The sequence below is a fragment of the Penaeus japonicus genome, unplaced genomic scaffold, assembly GCF_977035675.1.
Source record: "Penaeus japonicus unplaced genomic scaffold, GWHDUDI00000001_assembly GWHDUDI00000014, whole genome shotgun sequence".
NCBI lineage: Eukaryota > Metazoa > Arthropoda > Malacostraca > Decapoda > Penaeidae > Penaeus > Penaeus japonicus.
The window spans coordinates 12,328,894-12,348,893 of record NW_028234416.1 but is presented as its reverse complement, the minus strand read 5'-3'; the positions used below and the strand labels follow the sequence as shown (position 1 = coordinate 12,348,893).

Below are 20,000 nucleotides of genomic sequence, written 5' to 3'. Positions count from 1 at the left end.
GTGTGTGTGTGTGTGTGTGTGTGTGTGTGTGTGTGTGTGTGTGTGTGTGTGTGTGTGTGTGTGTGTGTGTGTGTGTGTGTGTGTGTGTGAGGAGGGTAAGTACACCGTGTGTACATGTACATGCATGTGCACTTGCGTAATCATATTCGTCCATTTATCTTAATACAGATTTAAATCAGATTTATATATGCAGACGTCCGGACGCGAGTAGATCTGCACACGATTCAGGTTGCCTTCTCGCACATCACCTCAAATGCCACGATACCTTTTCTTTTCCTCTCCTTCCTTTCTTCCCTTTCCTTTCTTTTCCATTATGTTCTTTTCCTTTCCTTCCCTCCCTTCATTTCCTTTCCATTTTTTCTTTTTCTTTTCTTTTCCTCCCCTCCTCTTCTTTCCTTTCATTTCCTTTCTTTCCCTTACTTACTTTACTTTCCCTTATTTTACTTTATTTTACGTTACCTTACTTCCCTTTCCTTCCCTTCCCCTCCCCCATCTCTCCCCTCACCGCCCAGCCGGCATAATGACGTCACACCAACTAGGGTAAGGGGTAGGGGGTGGGGGGGATGGTTGGGGTGAGGAGGCATCTGGCCAAAGGGTAGAGGGGGTGGGGGTAGGGGGGGTGGAAGGGAATAGTAAATATTGTCAACAAAAGTAATTTCCTTTTCGGAAGAATCTTGTCAGGCGGGGTTTACTGCCTGGGTGTCCGAGCCCTGTTCCTCCTATGTTATGGGAATATGAGCCGTACGTTCAATTTGAGGATGTAGGGAGGGTAGAGAGGGGGTAGAGGGGGGGGGGAAGTGGGAGAGAGGGAGGAAGGGAGGAAGGGAGGGAGAGGAAAGGAGGGATGATGATTGGTTGAAAAAAGGAATAAGGGGAGGGATGGAGGGAGGGAGGAAGAGAGAGAGAGAAATATATATATATATATATATATATATATATATATATATATATATATATATATATATATATAGAGAGAGAGAGAGAGAGAGAGAGAGAGAGAGAGAGAGAGAGAGAGAGAAATAGAAAGATAAAGATAGAAAGCCAGACAAACATAAAGAATAGCAGCAATCCTTAATTAACACGAATTTGAAATAAAAAGGGAAAGAGAGAGGGGGGAAGGGCGACATCTCTGTTGGCTCGGCACTTGTCACGAAACGTTTTAATTAAGAAAAGATTCTGAAGTAAATGGAAATCCATCTCGAAGTTCCTCTTTAAAGAAGATGCTTGCTATTAGGCCCTTAATTACAAACACAGACAGACACAATGACACACAGATACATAGACACACACACACACACACACACATGTACGCAGGAACTACAAATACAAACTATACACACACGCGCACTAACACACATAAACACACAAAAAACAAAGATACAAACACAAACAAACATACATACACAACCAAACAAACAGACACACACTCACAAACTAACAAACACACATTACAATTGTGTATCTTGTTCTTCCCATCTCATTCCACACCTTTTCATAAACACACACTAAAATACTAACACAAATACACACAGAAACATAGAAACACACACACAAACACACATACACACACAAAAAAAAAAAAAAAAAAAAAAAAAAAAAAAAAAAAAAAAAAAAATTAACCGGAAATGTCAGACTTCCTCAAATCCGGAAGCTTGCGCAGACTTTTCCACGTACATGAAGCGCTCTGAATTGTCATCTGCTTAATGAAGGTAGTGTCTGCTAGCTAATATTTCTAGCCATTTTACGGAGTTTGATTTGCCAATTTCAGTTTCAAAATATATATCTGACTATTTCTTTTATGCATGATTAGGTCTAAGGTAGGAGTTATTGAAACGTATATTCGGTGAAGCGTTCTGTTACGGTTTTCATTTGCATAAAAGGAGTTTTCGGGAAAACGTCATCTCCCTGAAGTTTCCACCTCTCATCTAGCCATTGCAATTAACAAGCTATCTAAAAGCTTCTTTATTCCTTTAAAAAATAGAAGACAGCTATTGCAGATATATTGAAAATCCTGCAGTGGGAGTGAAATCATGCGTGGTGACGTGTCTTTCATATCGAGTATACAACATGGGAATAAATACATCAGCTATATATATAAACACAAAAATCCGTATCTTGTAAGTGATTGCAATTGTGAATAATATATTTACGTATATCCTTCAACACACCATGCATTTCCAATGATATCCCACACTGCCATTGAAAAAAAAAATCTGTCAGCGATATTGAAATCAATCTCAAATTTCATCATGCAATTGCACACCGGGTCGAGTGCGTTCATGCGACCTATCCTGCCGAGCTGGTTTCGTTGAGAAAGCCAGTCGCCTGCGCTTCCTGGAACACGAGCCTTTTGCCCCGCTTAGCTGCAGGTGACTAGAGCCGCCAGTGCTACCTTTGACTCTGCAACCTATTTCTTTACGAAGGAGAAAAACAATAACGTGGCGATGCGTGATTTGATAGGAAAAAACACACACGCACACAAATGAGTGTGTGTGTGTGTGTGTGTGTGTGTGTGTGTGTGTGTGTGTGTGTGTGTGTGTGTGTGTGTGTGTGTGTGTGTGTGTGTGTGTGTGTGTGTGTGTGTGTGTGTGTGTGTGTGTGTGTTTGTATGTGTGTTGAACAATGTAAATACGGATAAAAAATATATATAAATGGATGTGAACGTATACTAATAAATACAAATACTAACACCTTTAAAAATAACCACATAGCGCAAAGCTCAATTTAAAATAAAACAGTCTACCCCTGAGACAATACCACATTTTCTCTGAAGCCATATCCCAGGGGTAACTGCAGCAAATAAGAAAAAACTAACCAATATCAAGACCATGTATCAACGTCATGCAGCAAGAAACCAAGGAAGAGAGCTCAGTCCTGCACGTGAAAGACACCACTCCTCGAGATCTCATATTTCAGTTTTATTGCAGACACTTTCTCGTCGGATCCTGAAGCTAAATGTTCAGAAGACGTATATGAAGTTGGAAATCGACTGAAGGCAGTAATTAGAACACGCGGCGAGATTTATTGATCATATGTCAAGTCGAAGTCTTTATTGGATTATCTGTTGCAATATCACCTTTATCTAAAATATGTGAGGAAAAGAATATCACCGAGAACACAGAAGTTGGAAATGCATTGAAGATACTAAGTCATCAGAAAACGTACCAATACACACACACACACACACACACACACACACACACACACACACACACACACACATATATATATATATATATATATATATATATATATATATATATATATATATATATGTGTTGTGTGTGTGGTGTATATGTGTATATGTATATATATATATATATAATATATATATAATATATATGTATGTATGTATATATATATATATATGTATGTATGTATATATATATATATGTATATATATATATATATATGTATGTATGTATGTATATATATATATATATATATATATATATATATATATACATATATAAAGTTGAAATCTCTATTGCATTATCCATTGTAATCTCGCCTCCATTTAAGATTTCAGAAAAAAAAACATAACATCGAGGACTTAGTAAAGTCTAATGATAAGCTCACTAGACAACTGTTTCTCATCCGACCACCGAAGGGAAGGATAACCACAGGATAACCAGAGTCATCCGGTGTGGATGAACGACTCTTCGAGACGTGTTTATTGTGTCTTTCGAAGGGAGGGAGGGAGGGAGGGAGGGAGGGAATGACCGAGTGCATCAATCAATCAGATAAGTAATTCATTAATAATTATAATTATCATCATTATCATCATGACAATAACAATAACTGCACCAATAACAGTAATAATACTAGTTATAGTAATGGTTTAAAAAGAAACCACAGTAATACAAAAACAACGACCCCCGAAGGCCCAGCTATCTAGGAACCGAACCTTCTACCTCCTGCTTCCTCGCCTCCGGGAAATCTGGCCACGGACGAAAGGGCCTTACGAACTGATGGAGGAAAGGCGATTTTCCTCTCTTTTTTAAATCTCTTACGACTCTTAGGCCATTCCTAATCAGGACTGGCTGTTCATTTTTTTTTTTTTTTTTTTTTTTTTTTAAGGTGGGAAAAACGGTGATCCGACCGCGGAGATGAGATATGCTTCTTACGAGGTGTCGTGAGGGATAAAACTTGATATCTTTCTAAGAAAGGTTGATATGCAAAGTTTCCACAGAGGGAGAAACAGGCACATGTGTCGTATCTTAACGTGCAGCATCTCTGCTTCCCTTTCCTTGATCTCGTTCTAGATATATTTCTAGTTTTATTTAAGATCATTTCTTTCCTTTCCTCTTTCTTTGTATTTGCCTCCTTCCTCCCCTACCGTTCCATTTCTACCCCACTTTTCCCCTGCAAAAATATCACTCCCAATAAGTGTTACTTCCATGTCAAGCTCAGATTAAAGTGCGAACTGGGGAAATATACGGCAAATTGGCCCATTAGTAAGGTTCATATTTATCCCCGCGCTCGCTTGGCCTCCCACGCTGTTACCCCCACCTACCATCCCCCCTACCGTCGTCCCTCTGCCTTCATCTCTCCCTCCCACCTCCCCCTTTTCCACTCTAGAATATAAACATTTCGCTTTAATAACCTGAAACCTGTCTAACTTTCCGCCCTCCAATTTTCCGTAGTCTACGTCAAATTTACGGTGTTTACACGTTATTGTTTGCTGTTTTTTTGCAAGATAGGATTTTATATTTATGTTATTAAGATATTTCAGCAACGACGCTATAATCCCAACAATAGCTATGGTGATAATTACGTCACGATGGTATTGATAGTCTCTTCTAATATGGCAAACGTAAGCAATACCTCCATAATTAACATAATCAACGTCCTTAGAATAATATACTGACTTTACATTCAGCAGTTTCTCTACATTTTTTTTCAGAGACATTTTCTTACGTCTCCCTCACCTGGTCGGGTCAGCACAACACCTGCAATCGTCTCCAACACAAAAGGGACTTGGGAGATTTTCTAAAGGAAGTGGCCGGGAGGAGACTTCCTGAAGGCTTTTAAGGAATTCCTCAATACCTTCCAAGAGGTTCCCCCAAGAGGGTCTAAGAGGAGGGGGGAAGTGGGGGGAGGGGGGTTAAGAGAATAAAATAGAAGAATAATGCCACGGGAGTTTTGGGCTGAGGGAGGGAGGGAGGAGACAGAGAAGGACGAGGAGGATATAGAGAAAGAAGAGAACGGGAGAGAAAAGAAGGGAGAGATGGTGAGTGAGTGAGTGAGTGAGTGAGAGAGAGAGAGAGAGAGAGAGAGAGAGAGAGAGAGAGAGAGAGAGAGAGAGAGAGAGAGAGAGAGAGAGAGAGAGAGAGAGAGAGAGAGAGAGAGAGATAGAATTCCTTCTGGCTCTATAAGGAACGCTGCGGCATTTCCACAAGCTCAGGAAGCCTTAACTTGTATGTCTATGTTAACTAGGCACACTCCGTTTTCTTTTGAAAAGTTATTATGCAAGGGGCGTGACCAGTGAAACACTCTTTCGTTATTTATACTTCGCAAGGAAAAGATGGAAATGGCGTGGTCCATTTTTTCCACGGGATTTTCTAAATGACTTTGTGATCTCTCTGTATCTTAATTTTAATTGCTTCTAAACTTGATGCCTGTGATTCGTTCCGTACGATCTTCGAACTGTCAAAGACATCGCCCCGATTCGAAGGAAACAAATTCGAAACGAAATAAATGTCTTTGTACCATGGGCAATTTGCTCCCTCGACAGTGACCACTATGTTTTAGCTCGCGATGGACTCTGCTGAAGGAGAGGCAGATCAGTAACCATTTGTACCGGCAGCCATCTTGACGTCTTTGAAACCGTCCGACAGCGGGTCAAAAAAATAAATAGAATAAAATAAAAAATAAAAGAAAATAAATAGATAAAATGATTATAAAAGAGAAATCGTTACAAAATAAAAAATAATTCGCTCATTTTCTTTTTAATAAATCTATCTCCCTCTTTCTCTCGTCTATAATTCCACTCTCATCTCTTCACTATTTTCCTTTGCCTCTTCTCCTTCTTCGTCTTCATCATCATCTCTTCCTCCTCCCCCCGTCTTCCTTCACCTCCCTCCTTCTCCAAAGCCTCGTCCTCGTCACCTCCTCCTCCATCAGAATACAAACAGGGCCCGACAAAAGAACCCACGTCTGCTCCTTCAATCTTGTTTATGAAGTTTGGTGATGTGTCGACGCTCTCGCTTCCTCACTGTAGGCCACTTCTTGACCTTATGAATTATGCTACACTGTCTAACATGGTACAGACATCCGGGATTTCTCATGTGACTTCTCGTTATCTGATAACCTCATACATTAGTCTATTTGTATCTATAATAACATTCCTCTTATTCTCATCTCCGTCTTGGCTGAATTACACGATGGCGTCTGATATCGTTTCTATATGTATATCCACGATTCCTGTTGCACGAATGTACCTTTTTATTCTTCCATATATTCTCTATTTCCCCGCTTTTCTCTACCTGGTTTCCAAAATGTTTGTCATTTCATCCTCTTCCTCTTCGTCCCTTTCTTCCTCTTCAGCGTTCCCATGAAGTTCTTGCTCTATCGAAGGCATCAGCATCCGAGGTAATTTGCTTTCAGATTGTATGGCGGACGTGAACGTAGCCGGAAGGCGCAGGTTTGTTGATTTTCTTTTTAGTTTAATTCTTTTTTTTTCAACATTCTGGCCAACTGCGCAGGCGTGGGTGATCTTTTGATGTCGCTTATTTTGATACATGCTCATAACGTAACATTCCACTGCAAACTTAGGATATAACGTAACTACATCTTCTTCTGCACCATATATAAAATAATTACACAGCTCTTTGTCACACGTGCGTCCGAAGGCGAGCGTGCCCAGACGTCCAAACTCTCTCCAGCAACACATTTAGGGAAGGAACGTGGTGTCAAAACTTTCCTTTTTCCGGCGAGGAATATTCAACGAGAAGTCTAAAGCTCTTATCTCACGGCGATATGGCTGGCGGTGGGAAGGGAAGGGAAGGACGCAAGCATAATAGGGTGTGTGGCGAAGGAATGAGGGAGATGGAAATAATGGGAAAGAGTGAGTGCGAGAAGGGAGTTTGAATATGGAAGGAAGAAAATGAGAAACAGGGAGACGAGAAAGGAGAGAGGAGAGAGAGAGAAGAGTCAGAGAGGAAAGAAAGAGAAGAGAGAAGAGTCAGAGAGGAGAGAGATGGACGGAGAGAGGGGGGAGGGAGGAGGGAGGAGGGAGGGAGGAGGGAGGGAGGAGGGAGGGAGAGGGAGAGGGAGAGGGAGAGGGAGAGGGAGGGGGAGGGAGAGAGAGAGAGAGAGAGAGAGAGAGAGAGAGAGAGAGAGAGAGAGAGAGAGAGAGAGAGAGAGAGAGAGAGAGAGAGAGAGAGAGAGAGAGAGAGAGAGAGAGAGAGAGAGAGAGATAGAGATAGACAGAGAGAGAGAGCAAAAGGGATAGAAAGAAAGAGGAGAGGGGGGGAGGGGGCTACCAAATGCCATCGTCCTCCACAAGGAAACATCTCCTTGACTGGACATTAGTATCTGAGGGAGCGCCGGCATTTTTCTGACAACAAAGATATATTAAGCTTTCTTTCGTCGAAGCGGAAATGTCGTTTATAGGGTCTCTCCTCACGTGCCTGTCTCTGCCCTTTCCTTTCTCTCTCTTACATGCGATTAGACACTTTTACACATATACACATATTGTACACTGTATTGTACGTGTGATGAGTAATTTTGCTATTGATAAACATCAGTAAACACTACAAACAAAGATATCGGTACATGATAATCTGACAAGGGAAATCACATACACACACACACACACACACACACACACACACACACACACACACACACACACACACACACACACACACACACACACACACACACACACACACTCAAATGTACACATATACACACAGGGGATTGAGGGAGGAAAGGCAGAGAGAGAGAGAGAGAGAGAGAGAGAGAGAGAGAGAGAGAGAGAGAGAGAGAGAGAGAGAGAGAGAGAGAGAGAGAGAGAGAGAGAGAGAGAGAGAGAGAGAGAGAGAGAGAGAGAGAGAATAGGGGGGGAAGGGAGAGGGAGAGGGGGGGGAAAGATATCCTATACTCTTACTCTTGCAGAATAATAAGGATATCTTTTAGCAAAGTAAAGAGGACATGGCTATACCTTAACGCCCTCGCAAGTGTCTTCACAGATGGCTGAATGAATTAACACACTCACACACACACACCCTTCATCCACACTCATACTCTGCCTCATGCAGCCTTTCTCAACGCTGCTACTAACGCCCTTGTCAGTACTCACTATACACTGGTCGTCTCACCGACATTGCGACTATGACATGAAGCGACAAGGAAATCGATGATTTCGCCCGTTGCAATATTCATCGCAAGTACTACCGAATCGTGCAACATTGCATGAGGTGACGCAGGCGAGACAAAGAAAAGGGAAAGGGGGATTTTATTATGAATCACTCTGAGAAAATAATGTATTCAACATTGAATAATAACATCATTAACGAATGTAAATTCATACATAATGAATTTCTATGTCTAATGTATGATTTAATTAATACAAACGTTGTAAATCCACCAACAATACCAAGGTCGTGTCATAAGTGGAGCACCTACTTCATGCCATGCAGGTTGCATTTCGGTCCAACCTCGATTTAGATACTCGCTCATGCAATTGCCATTCGAGAAGGAGAATATGGTTGCAAGTTGATAAAAGGAATAATCCCATATGGAGACAATTGCCTCTCCCTCTCGCAAAGGTACTCAGATGAAAAGAGACCCACAAGATCTCGTGGTTGATATGTTGTTTGGGAATTTACAGCTCGTTGTGGGCGATTACGGGGAGTGATTCAGAGAGAATTCCCGAGAAGCAATCGTTCTTTAAGGTGAGGTGTTGCAATCTTGCACACACAAATAATAAAGTTTATTGGTATCAAGGGAGCAAATAACGACGGATGTAGCAAATCCTATTTGACCAAAGGCACACATACAAAGACCTTCGGTACGAAACACATTCCGTTTCTGCAATTTCACATATCCAGTCCAGAACACGAAAGGATCACATCTCCCGCTTCCTTCAAAGCCCCACAAAACACACCGCAGCAGGACCTCCTTGACAGGTCCTCCGTGACAGGTCCTTCGAAAGAAGACAAAAAACCCTAGGTGTTGGCTCACTCCCCGCCCCTGAGAACACTGACAGGTGATACCCTTAAGCCCCGGGCGCCGTCGGTCCTCACATGTCCGATTGGTGGCCAGTGGACGCGGTTATGTAACCTGCTTGTGGTCCGTTGTGCACGCAATGCTTTCTCTAAAATAAGTCTGTGTGTTCCATTTGTGTGTATTGCATTCAGGTAAAATATACGGTAATGTGTAAGGACAACTTTAAGTACATCCACACATTTCTATCAATATGCTCATGAAATACTTCATAATTCTAAGGGGTGAGCCATAGATAACTTCGGTGGTGAGAGCGAAAGAGGTCTGCTTACGAGTGATTAAGAAAACAGCACATTCCTCTGTGCTATATAGTGGCATACACAGTACCAACACGATCAATCGAGAGGACAAGCCCTATTTTACAATGACAATACTTTCCATCGTTACGGGTAGGAGCTTAAAGGTGGTTTTGTATTGATCGTTCGTATTGTTTAAAAACGTGATTTAAGGAGCATAATTACCCAATAACATAACCTTATCCAGCACCGGCTCTGCGGCAAAGCGACCTTAATTTCAACGCTGGCCTTCGTAGTTACGACCTCTATAAACTGAACCGCCCAGCAAGTTTGTTGTCCCGCAAATATGTGTCCCGCGTAATATGTTGCCAGATTCTACAGTCTTGCAATATCCTTCCTCTACATAAGTGTGATCTTCCACTAATATGCTTATTTCAGTGTAGACACCTGTAGTTTTTTGCAAATACATCTGTTAAAGTAGCCTGATACGAAACATTAGGGCTCCAGCAAGCATATACACTTATGACTAAGCACACACGTAATCATATGATCCACCTGTGTCCCACTTCCTTTTACATATTTGCTCTGCAACTTCACCCAAATTACTTCGAGTTCCCACACACTGACACACACACACAGCAAGACTGCCAACACAACCTGAAACTGGCCCCCACAATGCCCACATTCCCTTCAATATAATGTGTTTACTTGCGAATTATTCAAATGCATCGACAACTCATGTCCTGATCCCTTGGGAGCCTCTGGACCTGTCCGTCGACGCTCCGGACTCCATTCTGCGGTAAATTATCGAACCCTGGTACGAAGGAGGTACTCGCTCGATTGATTACCAAATACAGGTCAATTGCAATGCATATCTCTCTCTCTCTCTCTCTCTCTCTCTCTCTCTCTCTCTCTCTCTCTCTCTCTCTCTCTCTCTATCTCTCTCTCTCTCTATCTGTGTGTGTGTGTGGTACATGTATGTGTTATGCAGGCATGTATGTATGCATGTATGTATGTATGTATGTATGTATGTATGTATGTATGTATGTATCTATGCATGTATATATGTGTATATGTGTATATGTATGTATGTATGTATGTATGTGTATGTGTATGTGTATGTGTATGTGTATGTGTATGTGTATATGTGTGTGTGTATGTGTGTGTGTGTGAATATATGTGTATGTATATGTATATATATACATATAAAGTGCATTCAAACCAATAGAAAATAAAATAAAATTAACAAAACAGATAGTTGTCCAAAAGGCTCGCGTTTCACTGGTCAAAATATTTTTTTTTCTATTCTCGCTGCCTCGAAAATACCATAGGAAAAATATTTAATCTTCCGGTGCTGAGAGTATTAAAAAAAATAGGGGTGGAAGATACTATCTAATATTTACTATTTGCTATTTCCTGAACAACAGTTAAACAGACAATACCAATAGGCTTACAAAAAATACTATAAATTCCTCTCAATAGAATTCTCTTTTCCAAAGCACAATCACGCCATATGTATATATATGGGTCAATATTGCAATGTCACTTCATGCAACACCTGATCCTAGCGCCACTCACACAACAGCCCCCTCCCACCCCCCCTCCCCTCCTACTCAACACACACACACACACACAAACCTTTCTCGAGTCACAACATAGTCCCATTCACAAAAATATAAATAAATAAATAAATAAATAAAATAACAAATAAAAAATAAAAAATAAAAAACTCGATCACAGATAAAGCCAAAACAGAAACGCTATCTCCATGTAATAGAAATCCTGAAAAAATAATAGAGAGAATTTTAAAGCTAAAACATTAAAGCCAGTAACGTAAGGGGTAAGCGAAAAAACAGCTGATCCTACACAAAATAACAATTCTAAAAATCTATCGAATAAGCTGTAATACTATAATCAGTAAGTAATCATTAATGCACTTGAGGAACGCGTGTGTAGGGAACAGTGTACAAGCACTGGAAGTGTACACATGCCTGGGGTAAAGCGTGCACACGAGTAAGTGAAAATGTACACAAGGGCGAGGATATACACAAAACACAGGAGAAATGTACACATGAGAGGGAAGGATGTACACGATATCGCGAAGGTTAATCAAAACGCAAGCGGGGGGGGGGGGGGGGGGGGGGGGAGGGGGGGAGGGAGGGAGGGAGGGGGAGAGGGAGAGAGAGAGAGAGAGAGAGAGAGAGAGAGAGAGAGAGAGAGAGAGAGAGAGAGAGAGAGAGAGAGAGAGAGAGAGAGAGAGAGAGAGAGAGAGAGAGAGAGAGAGAGAAAGAGGTTTCGCCAAGGATACGCAGCGTGTCGGAAGTTCGCGGCGTGTCACGTCATTCGGCCGTCATGCGACACCGACACTCGGCACCTCCTGCGGCCTCGCTATCACGCGCCGCCACTCGCCCCGGGATGCCGCTGGCCGGAAGAAAGCGCCGCGAACTCCAAGCAGCAAGCAACGCCACGAATTCTTGGCCAAGTTATGCAATATCCTGACGAATTCGGTCATTAATTGGTTCCTCGCTCCACAGAACTTTCCAGATCCCGTTCGAATGATAATTAAACTGAATGGCGTCGTATGAAATGAGGTGACCCCAGATTCGCGCCGATAACTGAATTCGCGACAACATTAAAATCTTCAGAAGTATCGTATCACACTACGCCTCAGAACGATACATTACCCGACCTTGAGTCTTCTAGGCATCCTGTTACCCGCACGCCACGTCACGTCCACGCTATCCGTCCCCTCAACTGATACATACTGCAAGCTTGCAAGGTTGAGTCAACAACAATCATAAAAAAACACCATATCACAACCACGACTATTTACATGCCTTTAATCAAAGCCTAGCTTGCGAGTTTGAGAAAACAACAACAAACAAACCAAAAACCACAAGAATACAACCACGAATATCTACGAATAACAATAGTAATAACAACAACAAAAACATAAGACGACGACCAAGGGCATTAACACGTCTCTTTTAAATTCCTAAACAGCATAACATAAATCAAGATTGAACGAGACTCCTTCTGTCCAGCGTGAATAGACGAGGACACTCGAGCGACGGCCCGGCTGAGGAATGATCACGTTCGAGGGGGGAAATATCCCAGTCGAACTCTGGAAGCTTCTGTCCCGCTACCTCCGAGGGGGAGGGGGGGGAGGGAAGGAGGATGGGAAAAGGGGAGGGGGAAGAAGAGGAGAGAGACAGGGCAGGAGGAGGGAGAGGAAGGAAGGGGAAGAGAGAGGAGGGGTGACACGGGAGGGAGAGAAGGGGACAGAAGGAGGGAGGGGGGGAGAGGAGAAGAGGAAGGAGGGGGGGAAGAGGAGAAGAGGAGGGAAGGGGAGGAGGAAAAGGAGGAAAAAGAGGAGGGAATGAGCAAGGGGAGGGGTAAGAGGAAGAGGGGAAAGAAGACGGAAGGGAGGAAGGAGGGAAAGAGGGGGAGGGAGGGGGGGTATTGGAGAGCAGATAGGCCGTCATCCCGGTGACACTCGCGGCTCTGGTCTAATCCCGGATCTCGGCCTGCAGGGAGTTTCGCAGCGTCAATTCCCTTGTTTTCTTTTCAAAGGCCTCGTGTGCCGGAGGTAAAAAAAAAAGAGAAAAAGAAAAGAAAAAAAACTCAAAGAACTAGGACAGAGGACAGGATAACCACGCAGGGAATTCACCGCAGCTCCGATCCCGCAGCCCTTTTGACACCAGCCTAAGATCCCGTCAGCTTCAGGTGTGACAGATGTCCTCTGTAAATGTTACTGACATCTAAAGGCCCGACACCTGCTCCCCTTGCGCGGGATTAGACTTAACACACAAGGAAAAACGTGGAAGAGAATGCGGCACTTCGGTCATTGTTGATAACGTGACGTAACGGGGATCAGACTTCGTGCAACCAGGGAGAGCGACTAGGATAAAAGGAGGGGTAGAAGAGAGGGAGGAGGGAGGGGTAGAAGAGAGGGAGGAGGGAGGGGTAGAAGAGAGGGAGGAGGAAGGGGTAGAAGAGGGAGGAGGGAGGGAGGGAAAGGGGAGGGATAGATGAAGGGAAGGACAGGAGGGTGGGAAGGAAAGGGGAGGGACAGGAGAGTGGGTGAGGGGAGACGGAGGGAGAAACTAAATGTATTGATACATACATACATAAATAAATACATACATACATTCATACACACACACATATACGTATGTATATATATGTGTGTATATATATATATATATATATATATATATATATATATATATATATATATATATATATATATATATATACACTTACACTTATACCTGCATACCTGTGTGTGATCTCTGAAATCGAGCAGCCCCAATGAGCTCGCCGTGAAAGACCTTAAAACGGAGCTTACTGGTTGGCGGCGCATCTGGTTACCTGGCAGGTGTTCCGCATTTCTATGCCACTCTTGCATTTTCACTTTTTTTTTTTTTTTTTTTTTCATTTTCGATATATTTACTATGACTTATGGAGCAACGTTGCAATATTTTTTTCGTTAATTATTTTCACACATTGCAACCGAAAACAAAACGAAACTATAAAAAAATGAAACTTTAAAATATAAAACATACATAACCAAGTTCTCCCTGAACAGCTTTCACGTTCCTGCATCTCATAAAAACGTTGCATGCTATGGTATTTCATCTTCGGCTTCTCCTAGGGGTTAAATCAGGTCAAATCCGTGGAGTCTGGCACACAAAATAGGTCAAAGGACAGCACAGGCACTCCAATTCATTAAGCAGAGTTGATCTTTTAAACTCTTTAAAGATCAAGATACTAGAAATAGGTGTCAGAGGTAAAGGAAAATAAATATGAAATAGAGAAAGGAATCCATTAATTTAAAAACAAATGATTCTACGAAACAACACATATAACGAGAGATGAAAAAAACGGTAGTCAAAATGCGACAAAATACGGGTAAGTAAGCTCTATTGATAGCCCTGAAATACATAAATAGATAAATAAATGAAAATGATGATGATTGCAATAGTGGTGGTGGCGATAATAATTATAAATCATTCGAAACCTTACATCATCAACACCGGATTCCCTGGGAAGAGGAGGAGGGCAGAGGGGTGTAAAGAATGAGAAAGGGCTGTATCAGTGAACGAGAGAAAGGTAAAAAGCAGAAAACAAAAGATAAAAAATAATGCAGGATGAAGGGGAAGGGAGCGGTAGAAAGAAGACAAAATACGTATCAGTTACACAGAGAGAAAGAGAAAGAGAGAGTTCGTATAAAGTAAAAAAAAAGAGCAAAAGAACCAACAAAGGGAGAGAAAGAGAGAGAGAGAGAGAGAGAGAGAGAGAGAGAGAGAGAGAGAGAGAGAGAGAGAGAGAGAGAGAGAGAGAGAGAGAGAGAGAGAGAGAGAGAGAGAGAGAGAGAGAACCAGAACACATTACATCGAGCGAGGAACAGAGAGAGAAGAAAGAAGAAAAAAGACATAAACAATGGAAAACTCGGGAAGTAAGAAGAGAAAGCAAAAATCCGAAAAGGCCCAAAGAGCGTTGATCACCCCAAGTCAGCTGTTTTAAAGAGTTCGATCCCAGACACGAAGATGTGAAATGCCCAAAGACAAAGGGAGGCTGCATATATCACACAGACAAAAGGATAACAGAAAAAAAAATGAGAATGAGACTTAATGGAAGCCTTTCGGGGGGGGAGGGCTGAATTAAGGGATGGGGAGGGGAGGGGAAGAGGGGAAGAGGAGGGGAAGTGGGGAAGGGGAGGGGAAGAGGGGAAGGATAGGGGAAGAGAAGACGGGAAGGAGGAGAGGGGAAAAGGAAGGTGAAGAGGAAGCGTGAAAAGGGGATAGGGAGGAGGAGAGGTTAAGGAGATGGGGAAAAGGGATATAACGGGGTTTATACAATGGAGAAATGAAAGCATGATAAAAAATATGGGATATTTTATGGATGCCTCTCGGGTGAGGCATACGCGAGCATAATCAGGTTTTAAGAAATGTAACCATAAACTGATCTGTTAAAACAACAATAAAAACAAAACATTGAATACAACAACAGCAACAGCACTAATAAACATCAAAAAAGCATTTATCCCGAACCCAAGATTGTATAAAATATGTACAGTATATAAAAAAGAAAGCAACTAATTTTTGGTACCATGAATAATATTTGAAAATACACCTCAGTTAAATAATTCAATGAATATCATACACAAAAATGTAACTATCAACTGAAGTACTTGTTTACATGTTTGCATGTACATACTATAATAATAAACATATACATATACCAAACATACTCACAATGGCACCAAAGAAACACGCACTTACACGAATACACACATACATTTTTTTAATACACCATGCAAGTTAATTAGGTCACAAGAGACATCAACGGGAGACAAATCATAATCATAATCACACACACTGTACATCTGTAAACAAATTAAAAAGTGGAATGCTGATGTTAGATATATTTGTTAAGCTATACCAAATATCATGAAAAAAAGACAAAAGACCAAATCCTTAATTCCGTTACCGAACAAAGCGAAATCGGATTACAGAAGTAACGAGATTTTCCCCTTCAATATTCCAGCTTTAAAGCATGGCGAAGGCAGGATCTGAGCAGTCAAAGCAGCGGAAGAGAAGAAGAGGGAAAGTCAAAGGTGCTTCCTTGATGAAAGTCAACAAACGAACAACAAAAATGTTCTCCAAGAGTGTAAAGGTGAGCAAAAAGAGCGAGAGAAAAAAAAAAGCAGCATAAAAAAGGGCAGCGTCAAAGGCCCACGCGCGCACGGCCCGAGAGATACGTGAACATGCATCTTTGAGGAGCCTAAAATGAAAGGAAAACGAGAGCTAGAGGGTAAACACCAGCTGCGACGTGAATACTGCAACATGTCCAAAACAGGAACGGACAGAGAGCTTTCATAACCGCCCCCCCCCCCTGCCTGTGCCCCGGGGAACCACAAGCCCCAGACGCCCGAGGCTCCTCCCTACGGGCGGGGAGGTCCTTGCAGCATCTTTTGCCGTGCATAATGGCACCCGCAGCCCAGGTCTCTCCTCCCTGCCCATGATGTCATTATGAAGATGAGGCCGCTTTGTTTCGCCAAGACACCTTCCTTTCTCCTCATTCTCTCCCAGGTATGAGGCTCACCTGGTGGCATTTAGACTCCTCAACACACAGGATGCGATCCTCTTGCCGCTGGTATTACACCTGGCCGAAGATTTTTTTTTTTTCTTTTTTTTTTCATAATCACGAAAAAAGGTTTGGTAAATCCATTAGTCTGCCTCTCCCCTCCGCCCTCCCCTCAAAACCTCATCTTGCATAACTGATGCAAGGGAAACTATAAATAAATACTTATGCAAACGGGATACCCTCTCCTCTATTCTAATGAATAAACCATTGGTGAATAAGAAATGCCTTTGCTTTAGGGGAGGTTGGAGAGGGAGGGGGGAGGGGGGAGGGGGGAGGGGGAAGGGTTATGGCTGCCCTGGGATAGCGGATAGCGGATTGCCTTTCAATATGAAATGAGGGAAATGGTTATGAAAACGCGGTCGTAACTTTGGGGAAAATGCCAATTCACTGATATATGGGGATGTTAGCTTACTGTACATTAGCCTCTTAATCATACAGGGCGCTGGAACGCTATTGCAGTTATTCGGACATTACAGTATGTATACATTTATACAGAAGAGGCAAAAAAAAAAAAAAAAAAAAAAAAAAAAAAAAAAAAAAAAAAAAAAAAAAATAAAAATATATATATATATATATATATATATATATATATATATATACACATTATATATGTATATATATCAGATATATATATATGTATATATCAGATATATATATATATATACATATATATATATACATATATAGATATACATATATATATATATATATATATATATATTATATATATATATATATATATATATATATATATATATATATATATATATATATATACCGTATATCTCGTATCATACAAATTCACAAGAGAAACAAAACAAAACACGAGATTCATGAATGTTCTTAGTCAGAAGCTGATATCCAAGTTCAAAGCTTTTTAAATGACATCCAATCAGTAAAAGCGCCTTCGATCTCCCTGTACAAATACGTAAACGTAAGTAAATCACCGACAATAATAGTTAAAAAAAAAAAAAAAGACAAAACGCTTTCTCCCCAAACATGAAAACCACGCAACTTCCACTCTCTAACGAACTGAAAGGATAACGCATGCTAATGACATTCCCCGCAACAACTATAATACTATGGGAGGCGATCGTAAAAGCCAATTACACAGACTCCGAGACGCCATCCGTCACAGAGCGAGGGAGGGATGGAGGGAGAGAGAGGGAGAGAGACAGGGTGGGATGGAGGGAGGGAGAGAGGGAGAGAGAGGTTAGGCATGGAAGGAGAGGGGGAGAAAGGGGGGGGGGGGATGGAGGGATGGAGGGAGGGAGGGAGGGAGGGAGGGAGGAGGGAGAGAGAGAGAGAGAGAGAGAGAGAGAGAGAGAGAGAGAGAGAGAGAGAGAGAGAGAGAGAGAGAGAGAGAGAGAGAGAGAGAGAGAGAGGGAGAGAGAGAGAGGGGGAGGGGGAGAGGGAGGGAGAGGGAGAGGGGGAGGGAGAGGGAGAGGGAGGGGAGGGAGAGGGAGAGAGAGGAGAGGGAGAGGGAGAGAGAGGGAGAGGAGAGGGAGAGGAGAGAGGGACAGAGGGAGAGGGAGAGAGAGAGAGAGAGAGAGAGAGAGAGAGAGAGAGAGAGAGAGAGAGAGGAGAGAGAGAGAGAGAGAGAGAGAGAGAGAGAGAGAGAGAGAGAGGGAGGGGATGCGTCAGAGGGAGAGGGAAAAGATGTGGGAGAGAATATGGCCGGGAATAAACGTATCAAATTTCCGGATGCTCAGGAGATCTGCGATTAATGAATGCGTCGTGATGCGAGGGGTTCAAATCGCTGTTGTGTGTATGCCTCACACTTGACAATATGCCTTTGTTGGTCTGCGACAGGCGTGGATATAAGCTGCAGTGTAGTGCATGTCTAAGGCTTACTACATGTATATTTCTAAGTTATATACAGTATATGAGTGCGGGAAAAAGCGTGCGGACAAACTTAATTGTAATACACCCTCTCTCTCTCTCTCTCTCTCTCTCTCTCTCTCTCTCTCTCTCTCTCTCTCTCTCTCTCTCTCTCTCTCTCTCTCTCTCTCTTCCTTCCTTCCTTCCTTCCTTCCTTCCTTCCTTCCTTCCTTCCTTCCTTCCTTCCTTCCTTCCTTCCTTCCTTCCTTCCTTCCTTCCTTCCCTCTCCCTCCTTTCTTCCTTCCCTCCCTCACTAAAAAACGTAGAAGTAAAAAAAAATAAGGAACAACGTTGCAAAGTTAAGCGATCATAATTAGCCTGGGAAGACGATCAGGTAAAAAAAATAATCTTGATGAAAATTAATAATTGATAAAAAGTTAAGCCTCTGGCCGCAAGAAGGATGATAAACGAGTGAATAAAGGGTAATAATCGATTAAGTAAATAGATACATAACAAAGGAGCAATGACAAGAGGAAAAAGTATATAATACGAATATAAAAGTACAGCAAGGAAGAATACACTATAGTAATTACACGAAAGAAGATGGAGAAAACTAAATCCTTATGCTTACTACTTCACCCCAACACCCCCACTCCCACCCCACCCCACCCCCCTGAATCCACCCTGGGTCCCTCCCTTCCCAGGATCCCGCCCGCGCCCACATCCCGGCAGCTGATGTGGGTCAGACAGTCCCTTTAGGCGCAGCTACAAAGCCTCCTCCAGGAGAGAGCACGACGGCCTATCGCTTTGTCTTCCTCCGAACATTCTTTCTGCCGCATTTTCTTTCGTTTCGGGGGGACATTTTTATCTTGGTTGTGTTCGTGTGTTTGTTTGTTTTTGTTTGTATGTGGGTGTTTGTATATATTTTATTTATCTTTCTATCTATAAGCACACATACACACACATATATATATACCTATCTATCGATATTCATAAATACAAAATACATTTCCAACCACACACATGTATCCAGTTTAATCAATGTTTATTTTTTCTCTCTCTCTCTTTCTCTCTATTCTTTCTGAAAAATCTAAATCATTTCCTCCTTTTGTTTCCATCTTGTGTTTTTTTTCAGTTTCCTTTCTCATTCCCCTTCCCTCCCCTTTCCCTCTCATTCTATCCCTTCTCTCCCCGCTGCCTTTATCCTCCTTCCCTCTCCCTTCCCCTTTCTCATATCATCTCCATTTCCTTGTACGTCATACTCCAGCGAAAAAAAACAAAAACAAAAAATGTACGTTCTCTTTTTTTAGTTTTGTTTCCGTTTTATGTAAATAGAAACTCCCGCCCATTCATCTCGCCTTCGTTTGTCCAATAAGAAGCACGTGCGAGGCTCCCTTTCTCGAAGGCTGTAGGGAGGGTGTAGGGAGAAGGATAAGGTTGAGGCAGCATAAGGGTAAGGGTGTAGGGAAAAGAATAAGGGTGAGACAGCATAAGGGTAAGAGTGTAGGGAAAAGGATAAGGGTAAGACAGCATAAGGGTAAGGGTGTAGGGAGAAGG

General features: G+C 42.2%; 1 protein-coding gene across 2 annotated transcripts in view; it reads right to left on the bottom strand.

The window, feature by feature from the left end:
• The window catches only part of LOC122246565 (guanine nucleotide exchange factor DBS-like), a 361,752-nt gene that overhangs the window by 49,184 nt on the left and 292,568 nt on the right, over positions 1 to 20,000 (bottom strand). The window lies entirely within an intron of this gene.